The following is a 20302-nucleotide window of genomic DNA, read 5'->3' on the forward strand; positions in this document are numbered from 1 at the left end:
TCAAGTTTGTGAAAACAACAGACTGACAAAAAATAAGTAGTAGCACACAAAAGAGAGTAGGGAAGAAATGAAAAATGTCCAGGAATGTACATGTTCAATTTAAACATGCAATAGCAATAGAACAAAAGGAAGAAGATCCACAGAATTCCACACTGCAATTTGTGTAAATAATTTCTATTTTCAATATCCAATCCAACAGTCTTTCTGTAACAGTATGTATAGCATGAAATGGTTTTGGAGTAACTTATATTATACAACTATGTGTTTCTTGTACTAATTACTGGGTTTTTTTTACCCAGCAGGTCAACATGATAAACATAAGATAAAAATAACCACCTAAAGTTTGAATCAATTCCAAAAGTTTCTTTACATGTGGCTGGAATCTATCATTAAATCCAGACCCACTGCTGAAGTCCCTCAGATCCTGTGTGATGTTAGGGCTGCCAGCTTTACCACCCATGAGGCCTGAGCACCCTTCACATCTCACGTGTCCTTTCGCAGACGTGTGCACATGCAGAGGAATTTTGGCATTTTGCCACACGGTAAAACACAGCTTCCCACTGCTGCCATACCTCAGCCAGGCCCTGGAGCTGCACCCACAGATGCAGCAGGGCAGTGGGCTCCTGTCTAGGCACCTCAGCTGGGCTGAGGGGGTGTCAGTGCCAAGCAGGCCACACCGGAGCTCCTGGTGGCACGCAGGCCATGCCACAGCTCCTGGTGCCACGCAGGACATGCCACAGCTCCTGGTGCCACGCAGGACATGCCACAGCTCCTGGTGCCACGCAGGCCATGCTGGAGCTCCTGGTGGCACGCAGGCCATGCCAGAGCTCCTGGTGCCACGCAGGCCATGCTGGAGCTCCTGGTGGCACGCAGGCCATGCCAGAGCTCCTGGTGCCACCAGGACACCCAGGTGCCACAGTGGGGCCTGGTGCTTTGGCCCTATGAGCCATACGGCTGCCATGCACCAAGGCATGGGCAGACAGAGCTCAAAAGCAAATGAAGGAAATAACGGAAATTCGAATTATTAAGTGAAAAAAAAAAAACCCAAACCCTCAAACCATTACAATATTCTTACTGCTGTGTGTGGGGCTGCTCTGGAGCTGCCTCTGCTTCGCCTTGGGAAGGGGTGAGTGCTACAACCGGGCCCTCAGAGAAAGAGCGGGAACGCTGAGGGACTCCCTCAGCTCTCCCTGTCTCCTCGCTTTGCGCAGCCCTGGCTTCTCTGGGCTCCCACCATGCTGCTGCCTTCTGGATCATGACAGGTCCTTCCATTTCAAGGTATTATATATATTTTTTACATTCTGATTACAACTGAAGAGTATGGTTTCAAAAGTGCAGCTGGTTGATCTATAGCTCTCTGCTGCCAATGTGGGGTATGTGTTCACCTGCCTCCTCCCCCCTCCTCACCAACACGCTGGTGCTGGCAATTGCCAGAGCTCTTCTTATGTGCCAACTCCATTCGCTAAAATGGCAAAAAAAATCCCATTGTGTGAAAAACACACAGTGAAAAATTAAATAGTTCTCTGCCATTCTAGAATTAAATTAGATCACAACAGGGTCCAAAGTGTACCAGAGCAGGTGTAAGAAAGGAAGTGTGCAGCCAACAACAGGACAAGTGGGAAGAGGGCGAGGAGATTTTCTCCTCCCAGATTATTGAATTTCAGTCTTCTATTTTAACTCTGAAACCCTGCCATATCAGCCTGGCATTGTCAGACCTTTCCCCTCAGTCACTACTATGTGCCAACCAAATGCTGCTGGCATTTTGGAACCTGGCTCAAGCATCCATCACTGTGCCTCTCCCTTCTCACAAGGGCTACCAACAAGCCCTTTCTCCTCTATAAGAGCTCTCCAAGAGCTTTCTTCTCTATAAGACAAAAAAAAGTTCCTAGGACAGGAATTACTTTTATAAAATGTAAGAACAGATTTTACCATTATGCTACAATGGCTTAAATGCAGCCAGAGCATCTTTTGTGAATGAAAAACTAGAACCTGCCACAGTGTCTAGATGTGCACATCCCCAAGGTTTTGTTCTAAGAAACATCCTTCTGGAGAGGAATGTTAGCTTCCCCTGTACAAGGCAACACACTGATACAAATGTCTGGAACTCCTCTAATGTGGAATGTGAATATTTTTCTTTAAAATCACTCAAAAACCATGAGGGAAACACTGTGCAGAAGAAAGCATTATAACCTGCATATGGATTAATCTAATGGAGTGTTCATATTGGCATAGTATCAGAAAGCTCTTTTGGGTGCAATAAAATTTAGAAACTAATTCAGCCTATCTTTTTATGCCTTTCCTGGAAAATGCAAATGCGTTGCCTTTTAGTGTTGCTCTTATCCTTCTTCCCACCCCACAGACAGAATGGGTTTTATCAGTGCTAAAGGCAGATTGAAGAGTTTCTAGTATAAAGGCATAGGGATAGCAAAATGCAGTGGTTGAAGTTTAAATCAGCAAATTTACAACAGGAAATAAAATACATTTTTAACACTGAGGTATGTAACTACTGGAGCAGTTTACCACAGGCATGTAAAACTCAGCATGTTTTGCACTCCTTAAATTTCAGCTGGTTGTCTTTATAAAAAATATTTTCTTCTGAAGTTTTTAGAGTAACTGTGGAAATTGCCAGATAGGGTAGGCAGGAGGTCAAGTCAGGCCAGACCATTATAACAATCCCTTTATACCACAAACTGTCCTCTGTACCTAACAAGCCATAGGCTTATTTCTTTGAATGACTATGAAAACACATATGTTTTCTAACAAGCTGACTTGAAAACTGAAGCTGATTCCACTGAAGAGCAGATGCCCGAAGCAGCCTGCAGAAAACTGTGAATTTGGAAGAAATTCTACAGCTGAGGCTAAATACATTTAATTCACCTTACATGACTATGGATTTTGCAGAAAGTAATCAGCCCACAGTAATGCAAGTGCTGTACAATCATAAATCTTTTGCTTTCCAGTTTCATTTAGTACTGGCCACTTCCAAGAGTATTTGGAAAATCTTTTTTTTTTGCCTCTGATGGCAATTTCCCCAAAGAGCAAAGACAGAGATGTCGTTGGTTTTAATTTCACTAAGTGTATTCATTGTAATTATCCACTGTCAGAGTCAATGTTACCCAAAAAGAGAGAACTGAAACATAAATTAAAAAGACCTGACAAGTGTCAAGTCCTATTACTCATTGACTTGAATAGCTGCACCTGATATGGGATATTTCTTTTTGTCTAATGTCCAGCTAGAAATAAATGTTCAAAGGGAAAATTTGATAAAACAGAAATAAGAAAATATAATAAGCTGTAAACATCAATATATAATGTAAAACTATAAAAGATCACTTAGCAACAGTAATGGAATTAAATCAATATTCTGGCATCAGCACTATGTATTTCAGGACTACAAGTTTTGCTATTTTCCAGACTCTTCCACCTTATAGCTGCCCATTAATTACCTTCATTTGTCAGCTGGCAGTACAAACAGGGTACAAATGTTTAGTCTGCTGCTTGTGTTAATATCTAGGAGCTGCAGTAGACAGAAGGTTTCCAGAACTCTGCTGTATAATCACCCAATGAAATTGCTTAGCTCTGATGTTTGTTAGCACTATTAGCACATTTTCTTTTTCTTCAAATAAAGTAACAGATGAAAATGTCTCAAGTCAATACTAGCTTGTCTGCATTCTTAACAAAACCGTTTTAGTGCACAGCAGTGGTTCCACCTCAATATCAGTTTTAGATGTTCTAACTTACCAGGTGCATTTTAGCATGCAGTTTTAGGGCCAGAATGATTTACAGAGTGGAAGATTTGCGTAAGCTGCCTTGTGTTCCCACCTCATGAATAACAGTGTAGGCAGAAATGGGGGTAAAAGCAGGTCCATAAACTAGACTGCTCTGTTGGTCTTCTCAGGCTGTGAAGCAATAGCATATTGAGACAAGAAGCACATTGAATGTTACTGCTGTGCTCCCACCAAGGGAAACAAACTTGATCCTAGGCATTGGCTCCCTCAGTCACTTGGTGGGGCAGAAAGCAAACCAGAGTATAAACATCTATATGCACAAGAGCTTTCCATCAAGCCTGGCATTGGACCAGACTTCCTCATTGCCATGTAAACCAGCCAGTGCAGTGCATCATCAAAACTGGAGATAGCATAATGTGCCATTCCTTTTCTGAAGTACCCATTTATTAGCAGCAGATTCTCCAAGATTGAGGGAAATCCTAGCAAAAGGCATCAGCAAGGACCCTTCTTCTAAACTTCTATTGACACCTTGTTAGGAGGCACCTTCAGCCTGTTTGGTCACTCAGCCAGGGCTGTAACCCTGTCAGCATTCCTTGGACTAGAGCTTTTCTATGAGCAGCATCATCAACTGCTTTTAGTACTATTTCTTATTTTTACCATCTGGAAGCTAACCAAATAGATACGGTGAGATTCAACCCTGCTCCTTAAAAAGCTTTCCCAGAGCATGACAGTGTGACTATTTTGATTTACACTTGTTTTCTCAGGCTCTTTAACACTGCAGCTGAAAAAAAAAAAAAAATAAAAAAGAAAGAAAGGAAAAAAAAAAAAAAAGTGGAAATTCAATGACCTAGTAAATTTTTCCACATAAAGCCAGTACCGGAACTGGCATATTGACCTAGTTCCTCATGTTGCAGTAGGCTGGTGTGGATGTAACAGGCAGATACGCTAGGTACCCTGATCTTGCAATGTTTTACAAACGTCACCTAGTATCAATAGTTAATATTTTCAGGACTGGTCTTGAAGTCAGGTCCAATAAAACTATGGGTCTTCACAGAAGAGAGAATGTAAGTGGCCTTTTCTGTCTGTCCATGTGGAAGTACCTACTTCATCTTGTTTATGACAACTCCTGAAGACAAGCAATAATGCCAGTTTACTTGTCTCTATATGTCAAAGGAAAATGATGAAGATTTCTGTCTTCAGCATTGTTGCATCTGGCTCTTGCAGAGGCAGCCGGCAGGTTTATACAGCTGAGCTTTCTTCATTCACTTTATACATATTCTTTTTGTCAATATAAACACAGATCAAGGCTGAAATGTTTTACAAATGAAGCTAGAGACAAAAGAGGGCAGCTGGTCCCCAGAGGGAGGGTTTGAGCCTCCAGGTCAGACAGATGGATAAATTTCCTTTTTGTGTCTCAAAGGTTGTTGCTAAGGAAACCATTATTGCTTCAGTGAGGCTATGGGATGGACTGGTTGACATATATGTAATATTTCTGCTACAAAGAAAAAAAGAAGCACAAGCTGTGAAGTCTTTATTGGGATAGAGGGCAGAAAGCCACTTACAAGAGTCTTTTTAACTGCTGTACTTGTTCCTACTGACAAGAGTTGGTAACTTTACTATTTGTCTCCTTTCCTTTTCAGTCAACTTCATTTCAGATGAGAAGGAAAGTGTTGCTGTGAGTGGCAAGATGAGACTTTACTACCAGCAGAAATCCAAGGTAAGCACAAACTTTCCCAGGGACCAGCTCTCTAGATAGGCACAGTCCTTCCTTTACAAGTTCAGCAGGTAATCATTGCAAACTCAGTTCCATCTCTATACTCTCTATCAGTATGCTTTTACAATTACAGGAGGTAGTGTAAATGAATATGAGCTTGTTTCGCCCAGATAGTGCTCCTGTCTTACTGAATAGCTTCAACAGTGCTTTTAAGTAGCAGAAGTATTTGGCTTGGTTTAGAGCTTAAAATTTCTATTTTTACATTTAACCTTCCAGAATTCTGAGTCTTAGTTTTATTGTTTCATGTTGACATTTGTATCAATAGATTTGACATTCACATCAGTTGTGCAACTGAGGTTGCAGGACCTCTATTGTCCAATCTATTTTTTCCCTGTGATGATCTTTCTATGAGATAAATTAATCTAGATGAACATTTCCTAAAAAGGAAAACAGAGGAGTTTCCACTGCACCACTATTGAGAATTAAAAGGTCATTCAAATCTGATATATACTTTTTAAAGTTTTACTATTCTTAGTGCTCTGATTAGAAGCGGTCTGTTTCACCAAAATAGTTATATGCAGGAAAGGCTGTTGGGTGGACACTCAACCTGTATGTAAATGCTGAGATACCTAATACAGCTTCTCGAATAAGTTCTATTTGAATAAGCATGTTCATCTGCACTAAGGAAATTCTGTCAAAGCTTGTAGCAGTAAAACTAGCATAGATAAGGCTCCCCTAGCAATCTATGGCTCATCTAGGAGTAATAAACCATCAGCCCTTCCCCTGTCTCCTGAGCCTAACTTTACAAAAGAGTTTTAAAATACCAAGCAAGGGCATGCAGGTTTTATCAATGAGTTTCATTCTCCTACCAAGTAAAGTGAGACTCCCTTCCCAGTAACATTGGTGTGTTATTTCCTTCATTTGGCTTTGGTCCTTTAAATTTGGACACACTTTTTAGTTTTAACCTTTAAAATATTATCCCCATCAGTAATAGAAAGTGGCTTACAATATACACTTGAATAGCACAGATCTTTCACACTGAAGGAAAATGTAAGCACATGAAGCAGGCAGATGGCAAAAGAGGATTAAGGAGCCTTAATAATTTCTTTTCAGTTCATTTAAGCTCTTTTATTTCACTGCAATAGACACATTGATTCTCAGTCTACAGGGAAGTAAAAGTAAAAAAATGGAATATGGCAAGACCACGGAGACCCCATGTGTTTAATTTCAATAGTTGTCTATTTGTAATTCTTTAATAGAGATTAACAAAACTTACCTAAATAGCCAATTAATTAAATTATATATAGAAATACATTTTGCATGTATTAATACATTTTACATGTATTTACATTTACCTTTTACATGTATTTACATCCATTTACTGATTATATTAGAAGAATATAAGAATTATTACCTTTGAATTACACAGGAGACATAAACTGTCCTTGATGGTCTTTTGCTTTGTACTTTTATGCTTGGAGGGAGGAAGACCTAAATATTAGAGAAGTGATAAGGATGTCAAACTGTGAAAAATGTGACAGTACCATTCCTACTGCTGAGAAGGAGCAGGTTCCAAAGAAGGCAGGTGAGTGAGGGCTTGTGACAGATGGAGAAAAGAAAGGCTTATTTAGTGTGAGGCTGGCTGTTTTCCTATGGTTAAAACTGAAGAAAGAACACCCGGAAAAACTCTTGAAATGGCCTAATGTGACAGAAGTTGCATGTCTTTTGTAAAATAAAAGGTAATTTGTTGTTGTTGTTGTTGTTGTTGTTGTTGTTGTTACTTTGTATTTTAGGGGGAGATATAATAATGTTCTGCAATGCATAGTATTTTTATGGAGCATTGTTTCATAAAATCATCACCTCCTCAATGCTGAGCTAGTAGGAAAGAATAGATTTAATTGTTTCATTGTAATGTCACTTAGATCTATCACTAATCAGCTCTGGTTTCTTCTCACGTAATTACTCATCTCATCCTCAACTATTTATATCTTAGAAATACTTGGTTTATTTTTCCCACTCAGAAGGAATGCAACTAGAACAAATTGAAAACAAAAGGAAAAACCCGAAGTTGCTTCAAAATGAGTGAGCATGGAGTTATTCTTCTGAAAACACTTTTAGCTCTTCATAAATTATTAACACTTAAAAAAGAAAATGCCTAAATCATCAGAGATTTAACTGCAGACTTTTTGTACTGAACCTTTTTTTCCTTTTTAAAGGTTTACAGAGAAAACACCGCTTTGTTCATAGCGCGTTAATTCTTACTGCCTGTAGAAATTATTTTGGAAGGTGTCATGTTTTAAATAGGCGTTTCCAGTAATTTTTCCACATTACTTCTTTGCTTGTGGGACTGAGCTTGTAGTCAGTAATATACAACAGTTTCAATTCTTTCAAAGTTCATGTGTTTTACACCTTGAGTACATTGTTCAGTTTCTCTGACAGTTTCTCTGGAGAACTTCTGCAATACATGAAGTTGGGGCTTCTCAGTGCTCAACCAAAGTGAGTCATGAAGCTGCTTTGCACACATTTAAAGTTCCTAACACCTTCACTATTCGTATATCCTAAATGTGTGGGGAACATTCTTTGCTAACAAAATAGTATTGCAGCTAAGCCATGGCAGTTCTCAGCAGCTGAAGATCTGCTTAGTTGTCACATATTGCTATAATTCACCTTTTCTGTGATAATATTTGCATTATAGCTATTAAAATCCATTAAACAAGCCATGTGCAGAATTTCTGGCTTTATCAAAGAGGATTACAAATAGAAGAATTTATATTATACCTTATGGTTAACATTGAGGTCATCTGGGCCACAGGAAAATCAAAAGGAGTTTTGCCATTACTGTGAGTTTTTACCAGTGAGTTTTCACCAGATTTTGCAACTTCATCTGCTTAGATACACTCAAGAAAGGCTTTTTTTCCCCCTTCACAATGGCATGAAAAATGAGAAATTTTGTCAGGAAATAAGGATCTCTCAGAAAATGAGAATCATACCCACACAACATGTTCATAGCCACTGTGGCTTTGTCTCTGATGTGTTTCCATTTCCCCCAGTCCTGAGGAGGACCCTTTAGTGGTGGCTCAGCTGTATCAGATTCCAGCCTTCCCAGATCCGTGGGACCTCGCAACACCTTATCGATAAAGGATGAGATGGAAACTGCATAAAAACACTCTGAGGTTTCTTGCTCCCATAGATGTGCAGGTGGAATGTAGCTCAGGTTCATCCTTTTACTTCATGAAGATTTGTGGGAGATAACAGCTTCCGTAACAGGAGAAGCAGAGAAGCAACTGTTTTGCTGCTGCAGGCTGGGTCATAGTGCAGGAGGGTGTGCAGTAAAGCAGCACCTGTACTAATAGCTGTTGAACAGTAGCCAGGTCTACAGGGTCTTCCTTTCAAATGCACAGCCCTCCAGCTTTCTATCAAAGTAAAATCAACCACTGCTTTGGGAACAGCCGGCTGGTAATGAGGGGGACACAAACACGGCTTTGTAGCCAGGAGAAGAAAGTGCTGTGGAAACACATCTAATTGACACAAATGCCCAACAACTTTTAGGTTCTTTCAAGCATTTCAGTGCTAGTAGGTTTCCAGATAATGTCTCTGTAGGCCTAAGGCTTGACTTCCCTTTCAGAAGTAGGTCTGATCTCAGAAATCTGCAAGTTCAGGAGGTCGGGAGCAGTTAGGTGGAAAAAACCCACACGAGTTATTGTAGCCCCTATCTGGTTCACTACATGATACACTTCCTATTTTGCAACAAAAGTCAGCATTAGCATCACACTTCAGTGCTTTGCAGTCTCTAGAGGCTTCTCACTTCATGCAGGATATAGGAAATCAAGGTCCAAGGCTCCAGCAGGCTCTACCAGTGCAAATTGGAAAGCTCAAACACTGGTGAAATCTCTTTTAGGAAATTGCATAGTCATCTGTATACAGGAAGGATGAACTTAAACTGGAATGTTTGCAGGAAAGAGCTGGAAGGATTGTTAGGGAATGAAAGGCTTTTTAAGAGATTGAAATAAAGCAGCTTGTTTAGTCTAGCAAAACTAAGATCAAGGGAGAAAATGAAAACTGATGACAAATACACTGGTGAAGAGGGGTAAACACTAGAAGAAAAAGCTATTTAGGGTAAAAGACAGCACTGGCACAAGGGTACAAACTGACCCTTAATGGTTTTAGAATGGAAAAACCAAAAAGCTTCTACAAGAGTGAAATGCTGGAGCTATGACAGCAGCAGTGGAAACAAAGGGTTTAAGATGGGGGTTGACCTTGCTATGAAAGGGCCTATAACATGGGACTTGACTTTATTGCAGTTTTATCTTTTTAAGACCTAGTCTACAAACAAACGTACTGAAGTTATTCCAGCCAGTGCCTCTCCAGCAGTGAGCAGAACCTTCACACAGCAGATGAATTCCACAAGAACAATGAAATGAGTCCGGGCTCCCTTGTGAGCAAGAGAAAAATGGACTTGGTTTTACTGCATTTGGAATTCGTTACTTGTAGGACTAAGGAAAAGCTTCAGATCTCACTGCATTAATAACTAAATACAAAACTCATTTGCTTGATTTCCTACATTAAGTGTTATAGACACACAGACAAACAGATTGTGATTTTAATTATCTTTCTGTTATTTCTACAACTGAGGAGAGAGAGAGTGGGGGGGAAAGTGTACTTGGGGTTTTCATAACTGCTGTAAAGTGTTCATTTAAATTTTTTTTTTGAGAAACATAGGCAGGTAGCTACCTTTTATGAAGGATTTATCACCATTTCCTGAGAGCAATTTCTCCTAGGATATATGTTCTTAGACACCTTAGGAATATAGAAAAATAATTACAAATCTACATTGTTTTGCAGTGCTCTATTAATAAATAACTTGGCAAAAAGACTTTGCCTTCATATATGAGCAGGCTTATGACTGTTCCTAGAATACTCATTCTGTTATTCTACACCCAGAGACTCCATCTTAGGCTTCTCTCATGGCCTAGTGTTCTCATGCTATTGATGAAATTCCTTCCAACCCTCTAGTTAGAACAAATATACACAGTCTTTAAAGATAGTGTCTTTGTCCTGTCCTGTTGCTGATCCAGAGGTGTCTGCTTGGCTGCCACATTTCCATGGAACATAGTGAGGCATTGCTTGGATATGTCACTTTTCTTAAAATGACTGACTCTTCATGAATCTTAAATACATAGAAGCAAAGCATTAGAGCCACATCTCTTTATGCTCAGGTTTAGATTTTTTGGTTTTAAATTCCTTGTTATATTTTGTCTGATCAGAAAGAAGAAACTGTTCATCTGGTACAGTAAGTGATTGTAGGCAGACTGTAAAAATACCAGTTATTCTCTTTCAGTGTATTCAGCTAACGGGTAATCTTACCCAAAGATCTAAACTATTTATTTATACAACGCAATTAAAAAATGATCTCTGGTGTAAACCACTTACTGTAGGAAGGATTTGGGCCAGTTGGATCTAGCAGTGCATAGAAGAGAAGGGGAAAACAATCCTATAAATGGATGAGATTAAGAAGACTTATGAGATCATCTTGAAATTTCCCCAAGATAAACATGAGGAATAAGTTACCAGAAAAAACAAGTTGTGATTATCTATGCATTCAAGAGATACCTGATTCTTTCTGAGGTACACTGAATGATGTTATTCCAGAGTAGGATCATGTCACGGTTAAATTTCAGATCCATGGTCTGAACTGGGCCAAGTGAGAAACTTTAAAGGCCACCTATGTATTACTGGAAATATAACTGTGAATATTTCTCAACTCAATGTTCATTTCTGCAACCATTCCTTGTGCTCTAGACTGCTCAAAGGGTGGTAGCCAAAAGAAATACATGCTTAGTCCTTTATTGTGGCCTTGATACAAGGAACTGGAGGAGAGAGGAAGGGGGCAAACCCAGAATCACTGGAGCATTATAAACTCATATAGCTTCCCACAGAGAGCTCTATTTCTAATTGCATTCTGACAGCTCCTCAGAGATATAGATAATATATATTGCAATGTTAATTCTTCCTTCATTCCACAGGAGGTAAATGCAATTTCACTGTAAAACTGAGTTGACAAATAGTCAAAAGAAAATTCACAGAGCACCATGGACTCAGCTTATCCTCAGGCCACGTCTACAGTTTTCAGTTTGTCAAACACTTTATATACAGTAAAGAAATCCTAATTTCCTCAAGCCTAACTGGCACTGTGAGAATCCCTCACAAGTGTACGTTGTTGCAGCTTTGTGGATGGATTTGATATATTTAATTGTTTCTTTTTTTCCTTACCTTTATCAAGTCTGGACATCACTGAGTTTTATAGAATGTATGTGAAATCCTATTTAAAACAACAGCTTACATTGTGGAGAGAAGGAAATCCAGCAAAACTATGCCGTATTTTGCTTTTCAAAGTGTTCTTTGGCAGCTTAAGTTATGAACTCTTGGTTTATTCAGATAGAATGTCTAAGGATATTTCCCAGTAACACAGCTTTCTATATGTGAAAAAAATTTCTTACTTTTTTAACTCTCCTACACTACACACACATTTGTAACTAGGAGACCCTAACTGACAGGTAAGCACATTCAAAACAAATGTAGATTTAATCAAGAGATGTGATTGAATAGATTATTGGGTGAGTTTTAGAAAAGAAATGTTTGAGTTCAATATTTCAGATTGGGCATCTTCCCTACTTAGACTCCTTCATGTGCAGATGTTTTGCATACAAAAATGAACAAACAAAGCTGCCTGACCTGAAAAGCTGGGACCTATCAATTAATAATTGCAATATAAATTTAATGCTGGTGAAAAGTATAATGGAGCAAGCAGGTACAGAATGCCAATAAGAGTATATGTTCACCTCCCTTGAATGAAGACTAATGGAAGTTTGCCGTGCCAATAGATTTACCCGTAAAAGGAAATAGTTCACAGAATCCAAAAAGTAGCCATGCACAAGCCCAATTGCACATATCTCTGCCTGACAGTGATGAACTTTTTATGAGATAGTTTAAATTACCTCTTTGAGACATTTCCTTAAAAGGCAGAGATAGAATTGTCCACAGCAGATTAAAATATGTGTTAAGAAACAATGAACAAACAGTCCAAAATTGGACTCAGTAGTATTTAAATTTATTCGCACTTAGCACATCTGAATATCAAAACAGTCAAGTAGAGCATCAATTATTACTTTGCCTGACTTCCTAGACTTTTGTGTGGGTTGCAACACAGTACACAATTAGCCTGACTTTCTAAAGAAATGCAATTTTGAAATCTCAGTATGGATTCATGTTTGTATGGGATCCTTTTGGAAACATTGACTTGTTTCAGTCCGAGTGAAAATAAGCTCCTAGACAACAGAGAGAGACCCTTCCAGTATGCCTATACTCTCCCTATGCAGAAAAGGATGTATTATGAAAGGAGCCCTTTTTAGACATGAGAGAATCTACACAGGATTCTGTTCGTTGGGAACAAAAATATAAAAGCTCTTAGAAACCCTAAAGCATTAGCAATGTCGGTTTATTTGTATGAGTGTGCATACTTATGTCTTAAAATGAATATAATGTTACAGGTGGGATTTCATTCTCTACCAGAAAAAGCTGCATTATCCAGTGGGTCAGCCACTAATTCATGATCTATTCTCAGATCTGCCCACTGGCATGATGCATCTTCCAACATGCCAAGGGCTAAATGGCTGTAATTTATTGTAGTAAGGAAGCTTTCTGAAGGCACCTTGTAAATACAAGTTAACAGTGAAGAGGAGACATTTTTTAATCCATATTCCATTTTTAGAACTACAAGAGAAGCCCTACAAATGGGAAAGTGTGTAGTTTCACAGAAAGCAAGGCACAGTGGGCACACTTTCACAAGGTGCATAGCAAAAGAGGCAAAGCCCACAATTCCAGCGGGGAAAAGCTTTAGGACTGTGCAAAAACTGGTGTGCTCTTGGGCTTCTGTCTATGGGGTATGCCCAGGCAGCATCCTGCTTGAAATCAGAGCTGACATTCATTTTCCATTCCTATACTCACTTGTCAGTAGACAAGAAACCAAACATATGTGGCAGAGGAGAGCTTGGCATGCTTTAGCTTTTTCATGATGCTGTTCCACTAGTGTTCTTAACTTCCATGTGCACTGTCTCTGTTGCTCAATGCCAACAGAGTCTGAAGAAATTTCTAAAGTGGAAAAGCCAACAGGGTTTTAAGTTGTTTAAGGACACTGAGACTTCATTAGCAATGCCACAGCCTCCTACAGGTTATAGGACAGCTGTGTCAGATCCAATTCTTTGTTGCATGAAGTGCAAAGTAATCCCCTTTCTATATGACTGTCTCTCATCCTGATGAAATGATTTGCTGAAAGGATGCCACCCCACATGCAAACTACTTACAGTTTTCCTCTTTTCATTCAATAACTGTAGGAAAGGAAAATACCTTCTGGTTACTACCACATCAGGGAGCAATCCACAATACTGACAAGATTAATATTTTTCATGATGCAGCAGTAATTAAGGATTTCTGTTTCTCTTGCTGTCTTGCTTTAGCAATAGTGTCAGATACTCTGTGGATCCAGGATAGTTTAAGATTACAAATACTGTTAGGGTAGAGTGTCCCATGCATCACTTAGAACAACTTAACCAGAGAGCCATTTCATAGTGGTCTAATTACACCTGTTCAGACTTAACTGATTCTGCACAAATTGGACCTCTGCTAAGCTGTCATGCTGCAGTGAATATCCTCTTTGTTGCTGGCCATGTTTTGTATTATTTCTTGAACTGTGATGGCAGCCAGATTATTCTAACTGCTCTCCAGACATAGGATGGGATAGTCCTAGCTCCCCACCACAGTTCCAAAAAGACAAACAATAATCAAACAAATAAGTTAAATGCCTTGCTTGTAATTCTTCACTGTTAGATTTACTGAAGCCATCACTATCTTATTTTACCCTCTTTCCCAAATTATGTAATCATACTGCCTTATGGTTGATTATTGTTCAAACTGAGAGCAAAGCCTAGATTCTTTTTCCTTTAAATGATACAGTTTTTCATGGGAGTTTAGAGAAAATATGAGTTTAAAGTGTTTATCATTGAAATCTTATACAGTCTGTTAAACATAGGCATTTATAATATTCAATTATAATACCACGTTGTGTATAGTCCAGTAAAGCACTGCAGTTCCATATAGCAGTACTCCTTAGATACCCCAGCTATGCAGTATTCCTAAGGTACCCCAGCTAATTTGGAGGGCTAAGCATTGCCCTCCAAACATTTTACCTGTAAATATCTTCACCTAATGTGACAGAATTTCACCCAGTTAGAAGCACAGTGTCACCTTTCTTATCTATTGATGTCAGTCTCAGCTGAGAGATTAATTTGCTCAAGTTCATGGCACAGACCAAGTTTATGCTAGAGCCAAGATAGTCTAGCATTTCAGGTTAATGCTGTAGTCAGAAAAATCTTCCTCTTTTCCTTTGTTCTTTCCACTGCCCTGCAGTGCCAGGGGAAATGTCCTTCATTGTGCCAGTGCAAGCACAACTATCAGCGCTGGAACACATTACTTTCAGTATGAGAAATAGTATTCCTCAGTGTGCACATCTTTAGTGTGGCTGGGACCTCCCCAACTCTGCCACAGGGTATAGGACTCACTAGAGAACCCCAGCTGAAATTTAGCATATTTGAGGCTTACATTCAAATAACTTCATATGTAAAATGCAATGAAAGCTCTTACAACTCTGTGATGCAGAAGGTCAACCTTTACAGTTGGCTTGTTAATTTGCTCTCTCCATCTGCATTTTTCTAGTGAGAGCAGTTTGGATAACATAGCAGGTGACGTAAAGCTTCTCCAAATTTAGAAAATATTTGATGTTTAACCATAAGTACATGAACCATGAACTGCAGATATGTGCATCTGCCAAGAGAGGAAATAGAAATATTATTATCAAATATATTCCCACAATTTTTCCACCAGATGAAATGTAGTAGAAATTAAGGAGAAACGGTGGAGAAACAGTGAATATATCCCCAGAAATTCTTCTGTACTGCAGCACAGTGCTTCAGCAAAAAGGAATAGGTGGAAGCCCTGAGAGACAGAGATAACATTACAGTACCATAGAAGTTGAAAGTATTGGGTGGCACTCTGTTTCCTACAAAGAGAATAAATATTAGGAAACAAACCATCCAGTTATTACATTATAAAATAGATGTCAGGAATATCTGGTTGGGATTCCAAGCATTTAAAATTATTTCTTTTATTCCGATACTGCTTTTAGATAGGTTTCTAAGGAGCCTGGAATGTTTTCAGTTATGGAAATGTTTTTTCCTTCCAGTTGTCTAAACATAGTGGCAATGAGCATGTTTCATAACGTTATTCTTAATATACCTTTTTCTTTTTAAGTATGCACTGTATCTGTAGGCAGCTAATGAGTAACCTAGAGCTTATCCTATGCTATAATATAGAATGCATTTTTAGTCCATTTGGATGACAGTCTGTTGGGGATTTGAAGATTAGGGGACAGTCTTGGTTGTAGCGCATAGACCATGAGATGGTTAAATTCTGGATCTTGAGAGGAGGGAGACAGGCAAAAGCAAGATCACAACCCTAAACTTCAGAAGAGCAGACTCTAACCTGTCAGGGATACGCTCAGAAGAAACCTAGGGGATACAATTTAGGAGAGAAGAGGGATCCAGGAGAAAGGTTTTATTTTCAAGGACCATCTCCTCCAAGCTCAAGAAAGGTGACTTTCCTGAGAGTGAATCTTGAAGGACTTGCCATGGCTCTTATTGGGTCTAGATCCTCAGGATATGTGCATGGCACAATAGCTGGCATTGTTCTTCCTGTTCCAAATGATGGGCCCATTCCTGGGTGTCTCCTCCCACATGTCCCCACTGATCTAGCTGACTCCAGCTGATGTTCCAACAGATAGCTCCTGAGGACTGAATGATGGTGAGCAGTTTCCACTACGGCTTTGGGTTGCCTTAATTTCATTAGGTGCAACCGAGCTGACAGTATATATGAAGAAGTCTGGCAAAAAAGCAAGGAAAGGCCCAGGCCCACTGGCCTTTCACAAGTGCATGAGACCATCTTATAGTGTAATGTGACAATATCTGGGGAATATCTGGGGACTGTGACCTCAAAGCACATAAGAGTTGAAAGGATGCCACAAAGGACTGTTTAAAAATCTACTTGGCTAAGTACTGACATATGGTATCCAACTTGGTGTGAATTTTACCATTCCAATATGTGGACGCAACTTTCTTCTAGCAGTTTGTCTGTTAAAACTGCATCATTTTTAGCAGGGCAGTTAAGTGCTCTGGAATAGCAATGGCAATTTGTTAAGTGAGCAAAAGTCTCAAAAGACTTTTTTTGACTGATGGTTCCATCCTACATAGCAAACAGCAAATGGCCCAAGGCTTTTTCATTTGTAGTGAACCAAAATCTAATTGTGTGTCAGATGGCTTTTGTGACTATGATTTACTGAAGAGAAAATTAAACTTCATCTCCAGATCAAAAAGATTACCCACAAAATTCTGCCAGAGGTTGTCAGGGTTCTTAAGTCAGACCCCACCCCGTTCACTGGCTCAGGAGGCCCATTTCATCTTAGCCCAGGGCCTTCAGTCCCTGCCCCACTGATGTCTGGTCTCCACCCATGCCATGGCTCATGCTTCACCCTGACAGGAGGTTCTAACAGAAGAAAGGTTCCTAAATAAGTGATTATCACAAAAAGCAAAGAACAGGCTAGAAGTCACCCAGCCACAAACCTGAAGTCCTAGTTTCTCTGAGCACAAGCTAGAAATATCTTAGGCAATGAGGAAGATAAATAGCTTGAACAATGTGTAGGGTCATACTACAAGGTACCCATGAAGAAGCACTTTATCTCTGCTGTAAATATTCTGGGAAATTTATTTCTCTCTGGGAATACCCTGGTATAAATCTGAATCTGTGATTTTATCGGAGCAATGTTAATTTATACTAGGAGACAATCAGTCCATTTATAACTGTTATAGGGGAGAAAATAACTTAAAATATTCAAAAGTAAACAGAAAGCATTAGGTACTTCCTTGATTTTCTAGCACTTGTAAAATGTTAATTAGAGAGAAGCAGTTAGTGATGGATCCAGTCTCATATTTGGAGTCAGGAAACCTCTGTAAAAACATGTAAAATGAACGTTTTATAGGAAACAGATGTATTGCCATACTTTGTATTCACAGGGAAAAGCAAATAGATGCAAGCAGACCAGCTGGGTCACTAATTTATTTAATTTACAACAACTGTTTCTCTCTCTCCTTGGAATGAAATCCACTGTGTCTCTTAGCTTCTTCTTGCATCAATCTTTATTTGGTCTCACTATGCCAGATCCAGCACCTTCTCTGCTAGGCTTGCATCTGCCTTATTTACATAAGACATCTCAAACAGCTGCTTCCGATTCTGGTCACGAATGACATCCTCAAAAAGGCAGACTCCCTCTTCTCTCACTAATTTTAACAAGAAGGAAAAACGATTTGAGCCAGTATCTCCCATGCTTTTCTGAAATTTGGCCTTAGTCTGTTCCTGTTGTTGAGGATTTCCTAGACAAATTAGGTAACATCCTTCAGCTCTAATCTTCTTCACTAGCTTCCTCATTAACACCAAAAATTTCAAAAAGGAAAAAGGACTAAAAAGTAAAATCATCCTTAAACAAGGTTTTGACTGCTTTTGGATTTATTTTTTTATATTTTCTTCCCTTTTCTGTCACATTCACATAATGTACAGTTATTTAGACCTATTTGGCAGTGAATCTGGATGGTGCAATCCTGTACACTTTGTACTGTTGTGGATAAACAGGTGAAATGAAATAGATACCTTCAGTACATTTAAGTTTCAAGAGAATGAATTCAAGTTCAGGATTTCTGCTAGCCTCCTTGTCAAACTGCTTTCCATCCTTCAGTTGGGACTTGTTTTTCTTCTCAGTGTCTGGATTTGGTCCTTCTTAGAAACTGACAGATATCCATGTGGGGCTGTGTACTTCCCAGCATTTAACCTCCTCTCTCCCTCCCACTGACACCCTCAGCCCAATACTGATCACCTCAGGCTGGCTGGGGAACAGAGACAGGAGTTCCAAGGTTCTTGAATTGGATGATTATTGGACTTTCAGGTACACTTTTCTATTGTATTGTGTATAGCTCAGCTTGCAGGACTGTACAGATGTGAAACTTGGCAAATACTCATGCAGGAAGTAGGCATATGCCTCTGGTTTCTTCTTCGGCACCTTCAGATTACATCTCTAGGCCTCCACTGTAGATCTGCAGTTAGAAGTGATGGGAAAGAGCTTTCTGACATACTAGAAGGCTTTGTGAAGCATCTGTGGAACTTTCTGTGAGTGGTACAGTTAGCACACTTTTTCCACAGACACAGAAAATTGATGCAATATGCAAGGCAACTTGGAGATTTATCTCTCTCTCTCCCTGTACATATATATATGTATAGCTAGCTGTGTATATGTGTATATATATATATATATATATACCAAATTGATGCAATAACCACAAGGCCGACTTGCAGCAGGATATTGGTTTTCAGAAAACTGACACGTAGCTCCTCCTTGAAAGTCTAATTTCAGTTAAGAACTATATCAAGGCTTCAGGAGGGCAGAACTTTAAATTTTTTTGGAATTTAGATTTTGATCTGACAAATTTAATTTTTATTTTGACAAATGAGATGCCAGATCAGATTACACAAAGCAGTATTTTACAGAAGACCATGTCAAAACAGAAGCTGGGCACATTTTGACTTTGCATCTTCTAGGTCTTTACATATAAGACTGAGGAGATCTGAACAATTCAGGGATCCAGCTTCTTAGGGAAGTAACAAGAAAGCTTTAAAGAAATATGAAATCTGCTTTGCCAGTGCAAAGGTCCTGTTCTTGATGTGAGGAAAGGTTCTTCTCCACAACACAGCAGTTTTTTTGCCTGGAGCAATGGCTGTTATTTTAGTTCAGACCACCCACCCTCATCACAAGACTTAAGGATTTACAAATTTAGATGAGCAGTGACATAGAAAGGATAATACAGACCAAAAAAATCCTGCAATAGTGGGACACTTTTCAGCAGCCTAAGACAGAAAATAGAGTATAAAACAGGACAAAGCAAAAATTACACAACTGCAACAGCTGCTAATATAATCTGGTTTTGCTTTCTAGAGAATACTTTCTTGGAAAGCCCTAAAAGATAATGACTTTCCATTCAACAAATACTTTAATGTTCTAATCATGGTATTTGAAGCTGGTTTACACAGAAAATGTCTAATTCCCTATTTCACCCAAACTTCCCCTATGCTAATGAGTGACAGATTTTTCCAGTGAAAGTTTTGGCCTAAATTCTCCTTAGGTTCTAAATCCCCAGGTCCCGTAAGAAATGTGGCCAAGCAGAGCTTTGAACCTGCTTTCTAAAACAGAAAAAGCACCACAGTCATCACCATTCTTCTTGGATTATGAATACATTGGAAATTTGATACAGGCTTACACACAGAGAATATGAAGTTAAAGGCAATTAAACATCATCTTAAAAATAAACACAGTTCTTGGGCATTCTACATCTCATTTCCTCACTTACAGGAATAATATGGGAGACTGTGCATTAATGAGACATGCAGCTACAATAACAGATGTGTTTAACAGGGGTAAAGATTGTGTTCCTAAAACATGCTGAAGGAACATTATTATTTGGCATTGATTCCCTAGAAATTTTAAGGATAAATGATATGTACTAAATAATTCATGATGTACATGTTCTTATAGGAAGATACAGATAAATAAAGTTATCTAATGAAGAACAGTCTACAAACTGTGTTGGGATTTCCAGTGAAATCTACTGGAACTCTGCCATTAACTTCACTGGGCTCAAAGTATTACTCTCTT

The 20302-nt window shown here is 39.1% G+C and overlaps 1 long non-coding RNA gene across 1 annotated transcript; it reads left to right on the top strand.

The window, feature by feature from the left end:
- The first annotated feature begins 578 nt into the window (after positions 1 to 578).
- Positions 579 to 7136, top strand: LOC128785179 (uncharacterized). The gene is made up of 3 exons (XR_008429785.1): positions 579 to 1278; positions 5369 to 5445; positions 6924 to 7136. It is a non-coding gene; the product is annotated as an uncharacterized LOC128785179 (long non-coding RNA).
- Positions 7137 to 20302: the final 13166 nt, after the last annotated feature.

This window comes from Vidua chalybeata, chromosome 3 (assembly GCF_026979565.1).
Source record: "Vidua chalybeata isolate OUT-0048 chromosome 3, bVidCha1 merged haplotype, whole genome shotgun sequence".
Lineage (NCBI taxonomy): Eukaryota > Metazoa > Chordata > Aves > Passeriformes > Viduidae > Vidua > Vidua chalybeata.